The sequence below is a fragment of the Athene noctua genome, chromosome 8 (genome assembly GCF_965140245.1).
Source record: "Athene noctua chromosome 8, bAthNoc1.hap1.1, whole genome shotgun sequence".
NCBI classification, from domain to species: Eukaryota; Metazoa; Chordata; class Aves; order Strigiformes; family Strigidae; genus Athene; species Athene noctua.
In genome coordinates, this window is record NC_134044.1 from 162216 (window position 1) to 177885 (window position 15670).

Consider the following 15670-nt stretch of genomic DNA (forward strand, 5'->3'; position numbering starts at 1 on the left):
ATTTTAAACTAAATGCCTGCATTTTTGAAGGCTAATTTGGAGTGAGAATGCCACCTACTGTCTTCACTGGATAAAACGAAAAGCTTGGGAAAGTTCTCCTTTACCCATCTGTAACTTTTTTTCTTTTTCCTTCCCCACCCCCCTCCAGGGAAGCGTATGCCAGAGGAAAGAAGGAGAAGCATCCCTTTCTACCTGAGGAGCCGTCCTCTTCCTCCCTCTCCTCCTCCTTAGACAGTCGTGTTCCAGAAGAGCTGTTATGTTTCATTTGTAAAGAAATCATGGTGGATGCAGTTATTATCCCCTGCTGTGGAATCAGTTTCTGTGATGAGTGTAAGTGTTACTCCCATGTTTGTCAGTTCAAAACATCACACCTGATCTTCTGGCAGCAGAAAGATTGTAACATTCCTTTCTTACCAGCTCTGTTTACTACTTAAGTATACCCCAAATAGGAAAGGACTCTTCTTGTAGTCAGGAAAAAACTAAGGCAGAAGGCGTTTTTCCCTTTCTATGCATCATCTAGTTAAACCCTCTTTACATGCGGAAGGATGAGCACGAGAAGAGTGCGTAATGGTGCAGCTGATTGCAGTATTCGCTATCAAATGCATTTAGTTTGTGCACAGTCCTTTCTCTCATACAAAACTCTAGAGCCAGCGCTGGTGACTTGCTGTGGTCTGCAGCAAATGGCTCGTTAGGCATTTAATCCACATTCTTCTCCAGGGGAGAGCAGGTTAAATCTATCAGAACTTGAACCTACTCATGGGTTTTGGAGATGTGTCTTATTCATTAACCTTGAGGTTGGTGACTTCTCACTCTGCTGGACAGTGGAGAACAGACTAGTCAAAACATCAAGACACGGCCTACTCTACATCTTCAAATGTTACAGTAGTGAAATATCAAAGCTGGGCAGCTATTTCCTGCATCCTCGAAATTTTTTACACTGCTGAACATTGCATGCTCTCAGTTCTCAACTTCGTGCTCTCAATTCAGCACCATATTCACCCATTAACCATCTACAGGCTTTTAGAACTGAATAGAACCCCCAAAATTTCCTTAGTTTAGCTAAAACCTGTTGTGATGATTCTGATTATACCCAGGTGTTAGAACAGCATTGCTGGACTCTGAGGAACATACGTGCCCATCGTGTCATCAGGCAGATGTTTCTCCTGATACTTTAGTTGCCAACAAGTTCCTACGCCAGGTAATGCGGTGACTTTTAGAAAAACTCTAAGAAAAGTCTGGTCAGTCAATTAGCTGAAAGGGAAGAAAATATTAATTTACATCTCCTTAAACAAGGCTAAATGGAATAAGGCTAAATTTACTTTGCAAATACATTACCTGCTGTTACAGATGCTGACAACTCTTGAGAGACAACCTGGCAAACTCAGCTCACACTTGTGTTTAACAGGATTGACTCGGTTTCAAATTGAGTGTTAACACTGGAGAGCTTTACGTACAGATAGTCTGAGTTACCAATCCGTAGCCCCAGTGCGCAGTGGGATGTGTGCATATATCACAGAAGGGTTTGGCTTGGAAGGGACCTTAAAGCCCATCCAGTCCCAGCCCCCTGCCCCGGGCAGGGACACCGTCCACTAGCCCAGGCTGCCCAAAGCCCCGTCCAACCTGGCCTTGAACCCTGCCAGGGAGGGGGCAGCCACAGCTGCTCTGGGCAACCTGTGCCAGGGCCTCACCCCCCTCACAGGGAAGAATTTCTCCCTTAGATCTAATCGGAATATATCTGCATGTTGGTTTGTTTTAGGAAGGACAGTATATATGGGAATACACCAGTAATTTTACTCTGTGGAGACTTCTGTTCATCAAGCTGCTGAAGGTTCATGTTACCTCTTTGTAAATGTTTTTCTGCCTCTAGGCTGTGAACAACTTCAGAAATGGCACTGGTTATGCACAGATTATCCAGAGGCAGCAGCAGCAGCCACCAGCACCTCCACCAGCACCCGTGGCTCCTGCTGCGCTGGTGGCTGCCATGGAACGTACTCGACCTTCCCCGCTGTCGGTCCGTGGTTTGTGGGAAGAGAAGGTAGGTTTTCTCTCACCATATGCAGTGATTCTTGTGTTTGGGTAGAGCTTATTTTCCAACTGTTTGCACCAATTCACAAGGGCTATCAGGATCCTGGACTGGGACAGAGAGCATCACCAAGTCTTCTGGGCCCCCAGGGACGATCAGTACCCACAACTGGTAAGTAACCGTAACTTACAAATTGCTCTTAAAAAATTATCTTCAGGTAAACTGAAAGGGATGTTTTTTCTCTCCCCATGCCTGAAGGTCATCCAGTGAGAGCCGGCAAAATTCGCTCGGCAAGTGGCAGGCCAGACTGGGAAGTGTAAGTAGGCTACAGAAATTCAATATACTGCTGCTTGTAACCTGTTAAACGAGGCCATAACACAGAACGGACACAACAGCTGGTTTATAAGGGAATAAGTAGGCACAGATTGTTGTGGAGAATACATGTGGTAATTAATTATTAAATGGCTTTATTTGAATTGGCCTTCACAAAGGGGATCTGTGCTTTCAGGAAGATTATTTAAAATAAAACTCCAGTACATGATTGAAAAGAGGGCTCTGAAGAATGAAGTCTCTCTGAGGAAATCATAATCACATGTAAAAATGAAACATAATGAAAGGATCAGATGGAAAGGCACCCTCTTGATTACTGGCTGAAGAGGGCTGAAGAAATTGATTTCCCAATCGAAATCGCCTCCAGAATTCTTTTTTTAACAACATAGCTAATACTGGTTGAGCAAACCATTGGAAAAAGCAAGGCCATTATCTGACTATTTAGTCATCTCAAATAGCCAAGCTGCTTTCTCTCAGTTGGAGAGAGAGGAGTCTCTTTTGGTTTATTGCTGCATCGTTGGTCCTTCCTTTTGGTATCTATTTGTTATAGAGAGATTGTAAGGGTGCACTGTGTGTATAAAATCTTAAAGATAAGTCAAAACAAAAACCAGGGTCCATCCCACAGATAGTCTAAAACCAAAAGTTCAGTAAGCAAAAAATCACAATTCAGGGCCAGGAACGGGTCAAAGACATCATCATGAGGCAACAACCTAGGAAGCGTGTGCGGAAGATGTTAAAAGAAGTTTGAGAGAAGATGAGTTAATGTCTGTGCAGTGCTTTGAGATCAGAAGTGTGGAGTATTGTGTGTGTCAAGGTGTGTCAGAGTGGCACATGTCGCTTTTAGCACGGGCAGCCTCCAGCTGCAGTTGCCAAACTGACTATGAGAAGGGGAGACTGAGGGATTTGTTGGGGGTGAGGATGTGGAAGGCAAGTATGAGGACCCAGAAATGAGCGTAGTCTCAAATGAACAAAAAGCAGGAGAAAAATGCTGAAGTTGAGATCAAGTGCTCGCCACCACGCTCCTCCTCCACTCGCCTTCCTCTTTATGATCAGGGCAGGGTGTAACAAACAGTGACTCGTGTTCTGGGGTTTCTTTAGAAGCTCAAATCGAGGATGATCACGCAGTGAACGTACCCAGAGGACGCAGGGCCCAGCACTACCAGCACCAACACCGCTCTCTGTGCCGGTGCCTCCAACTCCCTTGTATCCTCCACCCCCCCCAGCACGTCCTCTTCCCCCGGGGGTACCGCCACAACCTCAGTTCCCACCTGGGCGGCTCCGTCTGCTGGGTGCACTCTCCCTCCTCCCGGATATCCCCCAGCTCCTGCAGACACGTCACCAGCTTGAGGACCAGCAGCAGTTCCAATGGCTCATTCACATGCCATCCCAATGGCACAAGCTCCTCCTTTGGACAATCGTAGAGTCACTGAGTTTGGAAAAAAACATTAAGACCATCGAGTCCAACCGATAACCCAACCCTGCCAAGTCCACCACTAAACCATGTCCCTCAGCGCCACATCTACCCGTGGATGGTAGCTTGGGCAGCCTGTTCCAATGCCTGACAACCCTTCCGGTGGAGAAATGTTCCCCAGTAGCTGATCTAAACCTCCCCCGGTGCAACTGGAGGCCGCTGCTTCTCCTGTCGCTTGTGACTTGGGAAAAGACACCAACGCCCACCTTGCCACAACCTCCTTTCGGGTAGCTGTGGAGGGCGATGAGGCCTCCCCGCAGCCTCCTCCTCTCCAGGCTAAACGTCCCCAGTTCCCTCAGCCGCTCCGCACAGGACTTGTTCTATAGACCCTTCACCACCTTCCTTGCTCTGCTCTGGACGCGCTCCAGCCCCTCAGGGTCTGTCTGGAGGCGAGGGGCCCAAAACTGAACACGGTATTCGAGGAGCGGCCTCACCAGAGCCGAGACAGGGGCACCGTCGCTCCCTTGGTCCCGCTGCCATTTCTGACACAAGCAGGGTGCCTTTGGCCTCCCTTATCTCGGGAGGAGTTTGACAGAGAACGACGAGACTTAAAGAGGAGTGGGGGTTTGGCTCAGTGAAGTTGGGCTGGTTTTCACGTCTGTGTTTCGATGGGCTGTCGGACGGCAGTTACACTCGAGTGCATCTGACATCAGCAGAAATGACAGAGTGTTTTCTCCCACAGACGTTCTGGGTGCAGGTGGTAAACATGCAAAACTAAAAGAAGGCAAATGTCATCCTAAAACTTTCCCTAAGACTTGTAGGAAGAATTCTACACTGGTTTTGCTTAAATAGCATGTCCACCTTTGCATCTGCAAGCAGTATGCATCTTCTCATTCTGGCTATGTTTTGTTTCTTTTGTCTTTGTGTAATAAAGGTCAAGCTGTAATTGTGATAACGGTCAAATTTATTTTAACAGGGAAAAGAAAAAGTCCAGGCTTGATGAGTTCACAGCTGGTTCGGGAAGGGATGGAATATAAAGAAGAGTCCGAAGGAGCGTTCGTTTTCCAGGTAACTGCTTTACCTGTCCGTAACGGAGGAGCAGGCTGGCTAGAGGGATCTCCGCTGCCCCTCTCCAGGTGGATGGGGTGATTCCAGGGATTAGCAGGGAGAGGGTTCCGTATGCAGGTTACGAGCTCAGCTACGGCAGAGATGACAGTTGACCGAGAGTTACAGTTTGGCAGCAGTGGCTGAGGAGCAGGTGTCTCTTTCACTAAAGCTTCTCTGCAGCAACACCCTTCGGCTCCTGACAGCCCTGAGGAGGCCAGAACCTGAAGAGGTCCAGTGCCGGGATTTTCTGCGTCTCCCTGTTCTGGGTGTAAGCGTTACCTCAAAGCACCTGGGAGGAGAGATGGGAGAGAAATTGCCTTCATCTCCTCTTTGGTTTATCTCCTGTGGGTACACGGGGAGGTGTTAACCTGGACTGCACACCGGTGGCTTTCCGAGGGATTCCTGGGCATTGATGGATTTTCTGAGGAACTAAAAGATCAGACTTGTTTGTGAGGAAATCTTAAATGGGTGAAGGACTTTGAGAGGAGGAATAATGCTAACGAACATATGCGGGATAATGTGAAATGGTTCTTTAAAACATCGTGAAAGAGAAACTTGTGAAGGAAAAACTCGGGGTAGCTGATGTTTCCCGTCCCCAGAATTCCCTTGGGCAGGACTCTGAAGAGCTCTCCCCTACTAGTGCCGTCAGCATCTCTCGTGGAGTAACGGCGTTGAGTCCTATCACTAGAAGCTGACTTCAGAAGCTTTTAGAAATTATTTTTCCTGCAGTGCAGCCACTACCCTTGGCTAGAGCCAGAGGTATGTGAAAATTTTGCTAGGACCTCTGGGCTGGAAGTGTGGGTTAAATGCTCCTGTGTGTCAGATCGCAGTACCCGTGTTTGGCATCCTGTACAAATTGCCCAACAAGTAGTGACATGGTGGCACATGGGATAGAAGCCCGTGGAAATAGAGGTTCCCTTCCTCTGTGTGTTTGCACTAACAAAGCAGCGGCTGTTCTGCCTTCTCAGCAGAAACTTTCACATGTTGGCAAGTTCTTCAGTTTGCAGTGGTAGTGTGTCAGCAGCTGAAAGAAGCTTTGACATAAATAAGCACATGGAGAGTCAAAAAGCAAAAGAAAGTGGGAGGAAATAAATGGGGAGAGTGACTGCTTAGAATTAACTTTATTTTGTTGTGTGTTGTGTTTTCTGTTAAGGTCCAAGTCTGCACCTAGAAGTTCACCCACCTAGTGTGAGGGAAGATCACGTCCTTCCTGCCCCTGCTCCTGACTTTCTGTTGGATTCTAACCCGGCTGAGCTTATCATTATTTTATTTTTAGTAATACAATTTAGTAACATGATTATTGTATGTAAAAATTATTAAGACAGGTTTTCAAACAATAAACAACACAGGACAGAAAGAAACCTGGCTTGGTGTGTGGTTAATTAGGTGTGTTGGATATTACAAGCTGTGTCAGGTCCCTGGAAATGAACTGGGTTGGTCAATAGAGCAGACAGCTCACTTCTGTGTTTTCTGTCTCGTATTGTGTGAATCAGAAAGCTCAAGAAATTAAAGATAAGAAAAACTCAGGAAAGGTACAAAGAGGCAACGGTTACTAAAGACATACACCTAAGAAAATACGCCACAGGTTAGTTGCAGGAGTGTTTGTCCAGGAAACAGCAGCAGGTTGCTGACAAACTCGGGGTGCAGCGAGTAGATTCCCTCTCCATGGTTTAAGGCTTCTCAGTCCTTGGAATGAGACCTGAGAGGGCTCTGTGGGTTTTCTCCTCCTCCAGCTCCAAAGCGAGCTCTTTACCACCCAAAGTGGGCTCTTCATCCCGTCATCGTAACGTCGCTGCCACACAGCTTTGAAGAAGGAAGGATTGGGGGGGGACAGTGAATGAAGGTGATTTTTTGGGGAGGGAGGGGCGTGTGGGGGGGTGTCAGGCAGAGGGTTGGTGCTGAGGAGAAGAGCTGCTTTTCTCTAGCAGTCTTGCCCCTTTGGAACCACCAACCCCCCCAGACCCCCCCAAAATCCGTGGGGATGCCCAAAAACCCCTTGAGGCCACCCAAAATAGTGGGGAACACCTCAAGTTCCCCTAGGATACCCCTCAACCGCTTGGGACCCCTAAGCCCCTCTGGGACCAACAAAACCTCCCCAGCAACCCCCCAAAATTGGGAGGACCCCTCCTTAGCCCCCCCAAGAACCTCAATTCCCCACTTGGAACTCCCCCACTGTCCCCTGCAGGGCTCTGGGGAAGGTCCCGGTGATGTCACCCCTTTTCCTGCACCCCCGGTTCCCCCACTGGGACACCCAAACCCCTCCTCCACTTCCCTACTGTCCCCTGCAGGAGCTTGGGGGGTCCCAGCACTGTCACCCCCCCACACCCCCCAGTTTCCCCCCACACTGTGTCCCTGCTGTCCCCACACCCCCTGCCGGTGGTGGTGGGGGTGCAGGGACAAGGGTGTGGCATTGGTGGGATCCCCCTCAAACTCTCGAGGACACCTGGGAAGGGAGAGGTGCATCCCAAGCCCCCCGCAACCACTCCCCTCAGGTTTGGGGAGCCTGTGGTCACCCGTGTCCCCTCCCCCACCCCCCAGGAAGGGAACCACACCGGGCTGACAAGGAAAGTCACCAACGGCCTCCACTGGTACATCAACGGCATTGTCCAGGATGGGGGACACAGGGACACCCCGGGGGGGCCATGGGGACACCCCACACACCTCTCAGGGTCTCCTTAAGTCCCCAAATTGTCACCCTGGGCATGGGAGGGCACACGGGGACACCAAGGTGGCTCTTGGGGACATCCCCGTCCATGAGCTGTCCCCTACGTTGATGCCCCAAGACCCTGAGGGACCCCAAGGTGGCTCTTAGTGATGCCCCCATCCTCAGGGTGTCCCCCACATTGACACCCCATGACTTTGAAGGGACACAAGAGACCCCAAGCTGGCTCTTGGGGACGTCCCCATCCCTGGGCTGCACCCCACTTTGATGCCCCACAACTGGGAGGGGACCAGGGTGGCCGCAGGGTGTCTGTGGTGACGTCTCCATCCCTGGAGTGTCCCCAGCGTTGACGCCTGTCACCTTACAGGGTAATTTGGCAGAAAATAAACCCCCTTGCGTCTCAGTTTATCCTCAGGTGTCAGAGGGGCTGGGGGCGGCTACGTTTAGATTCTGAGTGATACCAACTTGTCACTGTTCTTGTCACTTGCTCCATCCAGCCTCCACCCTCCCGCGTGACTCTGGGCTTGGGTTTCCCTCCTCAAGCACCTCGACTCAGCCCTGACACCCCCTGGAAAGGGTGTTGGGACAAGGGACGATCCCAAACTCCCCCCTGAGGATTCACCTCAGAACAACCGCTCCCCGCTTCAGAATATCCCGTGGCAGACTCAGTCACAAGAGAGAAAATATCTTTTTATTTTATAGGGCAAGTGCGGGGCCCCGGAGGCACAGCGGTCCGGGCAGTGACCACGAGTCGGCACCTGCAAGGGCAGAGTCAGAAAGCTCTGGTGAGTCCCTGGCGGCAGGAAGGGGCAGGGCTGTGCTGCCTCTCTGGGAACACCGTGTGTGAGGGATTGCTGACGCCCCGACAGAGCTGCTGCTGGCGCTGCCTGCGGGGCGGCTCTGGCGCCTCGTCCCCCGGGCAGTGCCCCTCGAGCCCCGAGCGCGCGCAGAGACGCGCAGGGCCCCTGTGCCACCCGCAGGGCTCGGCCGGGAGCCCCCGGGCCCCGCCAGGGAGTTATGGCCAGAGCCCGCGCAGCACCGGGGCCCCTCGCTGCCCCTCGCCAGCGCCTGGGGCTGACGGAGAGCAGTGTGGAGAGGGGGGAAAGATGGGCAGCAGAGCCCGGCACGCACCTGGCCTGCCCGACCTCTGCCCCTGCCGGCGGCTCTGTGCTGGTCCGTCCCCACAAGAACCTTCCCTCTTCCTCCTCTTCTTTTCTGGGCAGCCGTCGCTCTCCTCTCCCCAGGCCGCTCTTCTCTTCTGGCTCCTCTTCTTCTCCTGGTCCTGGGCAGAGCCTGAAAATCTTTCCACCCCACAGTGCAATTAGATAGAGAAAGCCACAGCCTGCGGGAGTCAGTTCTGATTTTAACCAAAGCCAGCTCATTTTACCTTCGTTCCTCGGAAAGCCTGGCCAGTAGTTCTGGGCGCCCCAGGGACTCTGCCGTGCTCTCGGGGGTGGATGGAGGCAAAGCTGGCCGTGCCTAAACCAGAAATGTCACAGTTGGCATGTGGCAAGGGGTGACCTGGAGTCGTAAGGGACTCTTGCTCTTCCCGAGGAGATGCCTGGGGCTGGTTTGCATCAGCCACAGTTCACACAGTCCCCCTGCTGACCCACAAACAGCCCTGAGGAAGCTCTGACAAAATAGGGCCTGAGCAAACCCCCCTGAAGTTGACAACTACTCCCCTCTGTCTTTCTGTGGGCCTTTGGCTGATCAAACACCTGCCGAGTGCATTTGAGACACCACCGTGCCGATTTCCCTTGCTGTGTATCATCCCCAGGGGCGGAGGAATAACCCAAACCCACACCAGCTCTACTGCCAGGCCGAGGCACGGCAGCGACTTGGCCTCATCGGAAACTCCCCTCCTGCCCCAGACACGCTGTCACCGTGTTGGGGGAGCTGACGTACCTCTCCCCTTTCCCTCTCCACCGCTCTATCTCCCCCAGCTCCTGTGAGGACACCGAGCAGAGAGGGGGGTGCATGCAGCAAAGCTTCTGCCCGACGCTCGGTGTCCACTTTGCCTGCAGGGACACCTTGCTCTTCCCAACGCAGATCTAGAAAGCCTTCTCAGCCTTCTGCCCTCTATCCTTTCAAAAGCAAGATAGAGAACCGTGCCAGAAGTCCCTTGACTCCATTCGATGCAGCCTTAAATCAGGCCATTGCACACCCTGCAGAGGGGAGGTGGGCAGCGCTGCTGGAAACATCGCAGTGCTGCTCCTGGGTCATTGCTTGGCTCTGCGCTGGGTGAGGAGGTCAGAGGAGCGTGTGTGCCGGGTCGGCGTTCGTTGGAAACAGGGAACGGGCAGGTGTGGGGGAGCTGCTTGATACCGTTTGTTCTAGTGAACCCTCTGCAGCGGGCTGGGCTGGCGCAGAGACAGGGCACAGGGCTGGCACAGAGCTAACTTGAACTTGGTTCCAGTCCCATTAACTCCTGTGATGCTTCTGTAGCTCGTTTTTGACTGATTGCTGCTGTCTCCTGTCTCAACAACTGGGATAACATGGCTTGGAGCAAAACACCTCTAAACGATTCAGCTCTAAATGAGCTGTTAGTGCTTCCCGCGCAGGCAGGAAGGAATCCGTGCTGGTCAGCTGGCTCCTTGTGGCCATCAGCAGCGCCTCGGCCGACCCAGCCCTGCCGGTTAATAAGAGCGTGGACTGGAGACATCGGGGGGGCAACCGTCAGAGGTGTCGGTGCCCTGCTCCGCGGACAAGCGTTGGCTTCCGCAGGCCGGGGCGAGATGAGCGCGGTGAGGCCGGGCCCTCGGCTCGTGCTCTGCGGAGCGCCGGGGGTCGGGGGGGCCTGGGCAGACCCCGTGTGGGCCGGGCCTGGGCCTGGCCCCGGCGCTGCAGCCCTGGAGAAACGCTGGAAGGATGGGCTCGGCGACAGCTGTCACCAACAGCTTCGCCTTACGCCGCGGTGTAAATCTGTCAGCGTGCAGAAGATGGCTGCAGCAAGGGGGACAGTCGGGAGAGGGTTGGGCGACTGCAAACGGCGGTGTCACACCCTGGAGAATGGCTGAGACGGGTGATCCCAGCGTCAGGGCAGGGCTGGAGAGCTCGCTTGCTCTGTGATCGGTCTGGCAGCGTTCTGGTGAAGGGCACATCCCCAATTACCTCAGACCTGCTGCTCTGCCATAGGCAACAGATGAGCTGTTTGCTATGAGATTGGAAATTGGGTCCTAAAATTTTTTTTAAAAAGTTAAATCTAAACTTAGTCATTGTTTGGTTTACAACATTCCTCCTATGCAGCATGCCATTATCCAAAGGGTTGTTAACCTTTACAGTCACTTGGGTTTTCAAGGGATTCAGGTGATGTAGCTGATGTGTGCTGTACAATGTCTGCCCGACAGAGTTCTCTTTATAGGAATGAAGAAAAACAAATGATTGCACTCAATTTATTTGCTGAAAAATTATATGTGAATTTTGAAAGCTGCTGATTGCTGCTGCTTTCCATGACTCTGTCTGGTTTCACTATGGATGTTACATTCTAAAGAACTGTTGAATTTGTTATCAGAACTACTGCTGGCACTTTGAAACTCACACTTTGTTCCCTTTGCTTTAACAAAAACCTGGTAAATCAAGATGTGGTTCATGGTTTATTTCCATTTGACAGACTTTCTTACTCTCCTTCAATACTGTCATTTTAAAATTTCATATCACTTTGCAAAGTTTGTTCGTTGTTAGGCAGGACTTTTTACAGACGGAAATAACAGTATGTCAGCGTAAGGGACTGTGTTGGACTGTACGTCTCAGGCATTGCTGTTGCACCACCACCACGTCCTGGCCTCAGTGTCCCGTGGACAGGGAGGAGTACGCTCTGGAGAAGAGGAACTGTCCCAGACAAAACCACAGCCTCCGCCCGCAGTTAAACCGGGGGGAAGAAGACGTGCAGGCCGGCACAACCACGGTCAACGCTGGGGCGTGCGCGCACGGAGGGCCACGAGACAGTGAGCCCCATGGAAATGGGCGGACTTTTGGGAGAAATCGGGGACAATAAAAGGACTGCGTACTCCTCTCTCGGGATCTCTCTCTCTCCCTCACAGCCTTGTCTTCACTTTTGGAGCTTGGAGCACCATCACCTGCACCAGGCCTGAGCCAACAGTACGCTGCTGGATTCGTGGTGGTGGTAATTAATCTTGCTGCATCTCTACCGTTTTCTTGCTTAGGGATCCTGACCCTTCCTTTTTCTCTCTGTCCTATCGCTATTACCAGTTGTATGCAAAATAAAGTTCACAAGGTTGTACGGCTTCTGACCTCGTTTGTGTCTTAATCTCACTCTTGGGATCGTTTAAGAACCCTCCCCAATATCAGATCGGGACAGTCAGTTAGCTGCCTCCCCAAGGTCACGTGAGGCCAGAACTTGCTCTGTTACTCTAATGCTGTGAGAACAGAACCGGGCACAAAATATCTATGTGGAACCTGAATCTCTTGCTTTCTCTTCTGGTGCTTTTAATTACAAAACCATGAAAGCTCATTCTGAAAACCTCCATCAAATTAGTTAACACTTAATATGCCTGCTGTAGGAAAAATGTTTTGCCTTGAAGATAGATTTTCTGTGAGTCATGGTATGAGTAATTTTTGGGCATGGATGGAAAAAAATTAGCTTTTGTAAATACAAACATTGAGGGGTATTTTCTTTTACGTTTCTGCAGGTAAATGCCCTGTGCTGGCATGTGTGTGCTGTCTCTCGTGCAGTGTTTGCAGAACGTCTCTAGGAAGACGTACCAGCCGTTACAGCAGAGATAAAGATATCTTCTGCAAACTTGATTGTTTCAGGTATATCATCCAGGAATATAATTTTATGAGACAACATGTTACACTTGCTTATTGCTTTTCACTTAAGCCGCAACTAAAATGCACATCTCAGCTCTTTGGTTTAATTTGCCAGGTTTATTTTCAGTAGTTAAACTTGGGAAACCCCAAGTCGACTACTAAAGTGTGCCCCGCTCCCCTCCCCCTGCCTCGCCCTGGTCCTCGGCCCCTTCTCTCACACCGCTCCTGGCTGACCCCTCACCCGCAAGCTCCATCAGCTGCCCCTTCCCCGTCCCCCCCAGCCCCCCTAGAGTCCCCTCCCTCAGCTGCCACCCCTGCCCCGCTCTCTCTGCCACCCCCTGCTCCCATCACCCCTCCCTGTGCCCTGTCACCCCCGTTCTCACCCCAGCAACCGTCCTCGCCCCAGGCCACCTCTCCTCCCCACTCCCCAGTGATCCCTCCCTCCCAAGCTCCTTGACCCCGCTGCTCTACCCATGGCCTCGCCTCCACCTCCTGACTCTGCTCTGGCCACCCCGCATCATCCTCCTCCCCCACAAATCCTCCCTCTTCCATGTCCTCTCCCTCAGACACAGCACCTGCCACAACCTCTTTCCCTTCAGATCCTCTCTCCTCCAGCCCTCCTCCAGGTCTTCCTCTCTCTCAGACACAGGACCAGCCACAACGTCCTTCCCTGCAAACACTCCCTCCTCAGTGTCATCTCCCCCAGACACCAGAATCGCCACAACATCCTTCCCTGCAAATCCTCCCTCGTCCAGGTCCTCCTCACCCTCAGGCACACCTCCCAACATGTATTCCCTTCTGAATCCTCTCTCCTCCATGTCCTCCTCTTCATCAGAAAGCTCAATCGGTACTAGGTCTATCCCTGCAAATGCTCCTTGCTTCAGGTCCCCCTCTCCCGCTGACAGAGCACTCGGCACATCTTTCAATTCACATTCTCCTCCTCCAGGTCCTCTTCTCCTGCAGACAGAGCACTTGCCACATCATCCTCCCCTGAAAAACCTCCCTCCTTCATGTTCTCCTCTCCCTCAGACTCCTCTCCCTCAGAGTCCTCCTCATCACTCTCGGAAATGTCCTCAGCCACCCCCTGCCCCTCGGGCTCCATTCTGCCTTCCTCCCAGCCAAGCTCTTCCCCTGCCCCTGACAGCTCCTCCTCCCCAGGTCCCTGCTCTTCGAGTCCTGCCTCGCTCTCCATCCCCTCCACCAGAACTCCCTGTTCCCTGGGTGACACCTCTGTGCCAAACTCACTTTCTTTCCCTGTCCCCTGTCCTTTGGATCTCCCTCTGCCATGGCATTCTCCTCGGGTGCAGATTCCTCCACCACGGGCTGGCCTTCTGCCTGCAGCACAGCCACTGCTTCTTCCTCGGGCAGCAAATCTTCCACCCATTCCACTTCTCCTGCATCTTTGGTGCAAACTTCTTCCTCTTTGACAAAATCTGCCTCCTCAGGTGCTTGTGTCTCCCCTACCATCTGTCCTTCTTGTGCCACTTTTTCTGCTGCTCCCTGCACATCAAGTGTTCTTGTTCCTTCTGCCAAGAAAGTTCCATCTGGTGCTATTAAAAAATAATCAAAACAACAGTTTTATTGAGAATTGTGTTAGTGTTACGGCTGTTTTACAGGGTTATTATTAAAGATGCTATCTCTCCCAAGCAATGAGGGGACATCAGCATGGTGACAAGAAGAAAACTTGCTGTGCTGTTTCTCATCATGCACCTTTGCTCTGACTGTGTTTCTAGTGCTGCTGTTCTGGCATCTGGCATAACTAATTTAAGCCAAAATGCCAACGCATGACCATCATTCAACTCTGACAGCTCTGCCTGCCCTCCGGACTCTGCCCCCTTCCCTCACCTGCCCAGCAGGGAGCACAGGTGTAGCTATAAGCTTGACAGTAATGTTCAAAAGTTCAGAAACGGGTGGTGAATTGCTCATGTAAAATATGCACACGCAGGAAAAAGAATACTTGGCTATTCGTATAATGGCTTCCCATGGATTCCGTCATTACATCAGGGGGATAACGTAAGGTCGATTCCTGCCCGCTGGCAATTTCACGGGAATGCCCTCACTGAATTCGGCGCTGTGGGGTCTGTCCCGGGACAGGCCCCCCCCGGCAGCCTGTGCTGCTGCACCAGAGTTCTGTACAAACATGGCAGGTCCCGGTTCTTTAAGAACAGAGAAGTTTTGTGCCACCAAAAGGAACAAGAGCAAGGTCTTTCCCAAGCTACCTTTCCCAAACTGCGCAAAGGCTGTCTGTCTTGCCCCAAACCATCTCCCACTCCTTTTGATTTTACCCTTCTGCACTACTGCTGCACTCTGCAGTTACTGCTTTCTGCTGCTTGCTGGCGCAACCACCTGTGCAAGCAGAGCCCGTCTCTGGACAGCAGACAGAGAAGATTCCAGGCCTGGAGGACACTATCTGCCCGGCCTGTCTCTGCCAGCCGAGTGGAGCTCGTGTCTGGCTTGCCACAACCCTCCCCCTGGCCCCGCTGCTCCCCGCGCCCACCCCTCCCTTCCTGCCCTTCAGAGCCGGGCCCGACTCGCTCCCAGGTCTCCGCAGAGGGAAGTGGAAGGTGCACAAGGAGCCCAGGTGGCTGCAGACAGTGCAGGAGCCAGGAGGAGCAAGGACAGCCTGGGAAGAGAGTTTCCAGAGAGAAGGGAGGTTGGGGAAGGAGAGGAGAGAGCTCAGCAGGTTGCTTCCTCCCACCAGACCCCCCATCACTGAACACTGGACCACACTTCAAAATCAAAACCTCTGCATTTTGCAATACAAGCAATCATGCCTTCATCCAAGAAACATCCTGCACCAGCTTTGTTCCTGATGTTTACTACTAGCTTTCTGTACCTGATCTTTTCGGTTTTTTCTTCTTTTATACATATATATATATATATATATATATATTAAAGAGTCAGTTACCAATCACTACCATACTTTTACACTGCTCATGCTGAAAATCCTACCTCGTGAATCTGGGAGAGCTCAAGTCCACTACCAAAATCAGTAACATGAAATCATTCTAAACATTTCTAAGGGAAGTTTTGGTAAAATATGAAAACATCCCAAACTGTCATCCCAGCTCAGAGTAAATATTCCCATCTCCACAAAAGTACAGTGTCCAAACTGTCCAGCTGCTTATATTGGGCCGAGTCCAGTGTAATGGATTCTGCTGGTCCCTTTAAAACAGACGCTTGGTTCACTTTGCCTGAAAGAAACCAAACGCTGTGTGGTGCATGGCATAGTCTACCTGTTTACCTGCTTCATTAGCAGAAAGAGCAGTTAATTTACTCTGGCTGCTGCTTGCAAAGTATTCCCTTCTGTAAAGTGAGGTCTTGCCTTGGGCAGAATGATAACGGCAACCGTGAGGTTGTTTCAGCA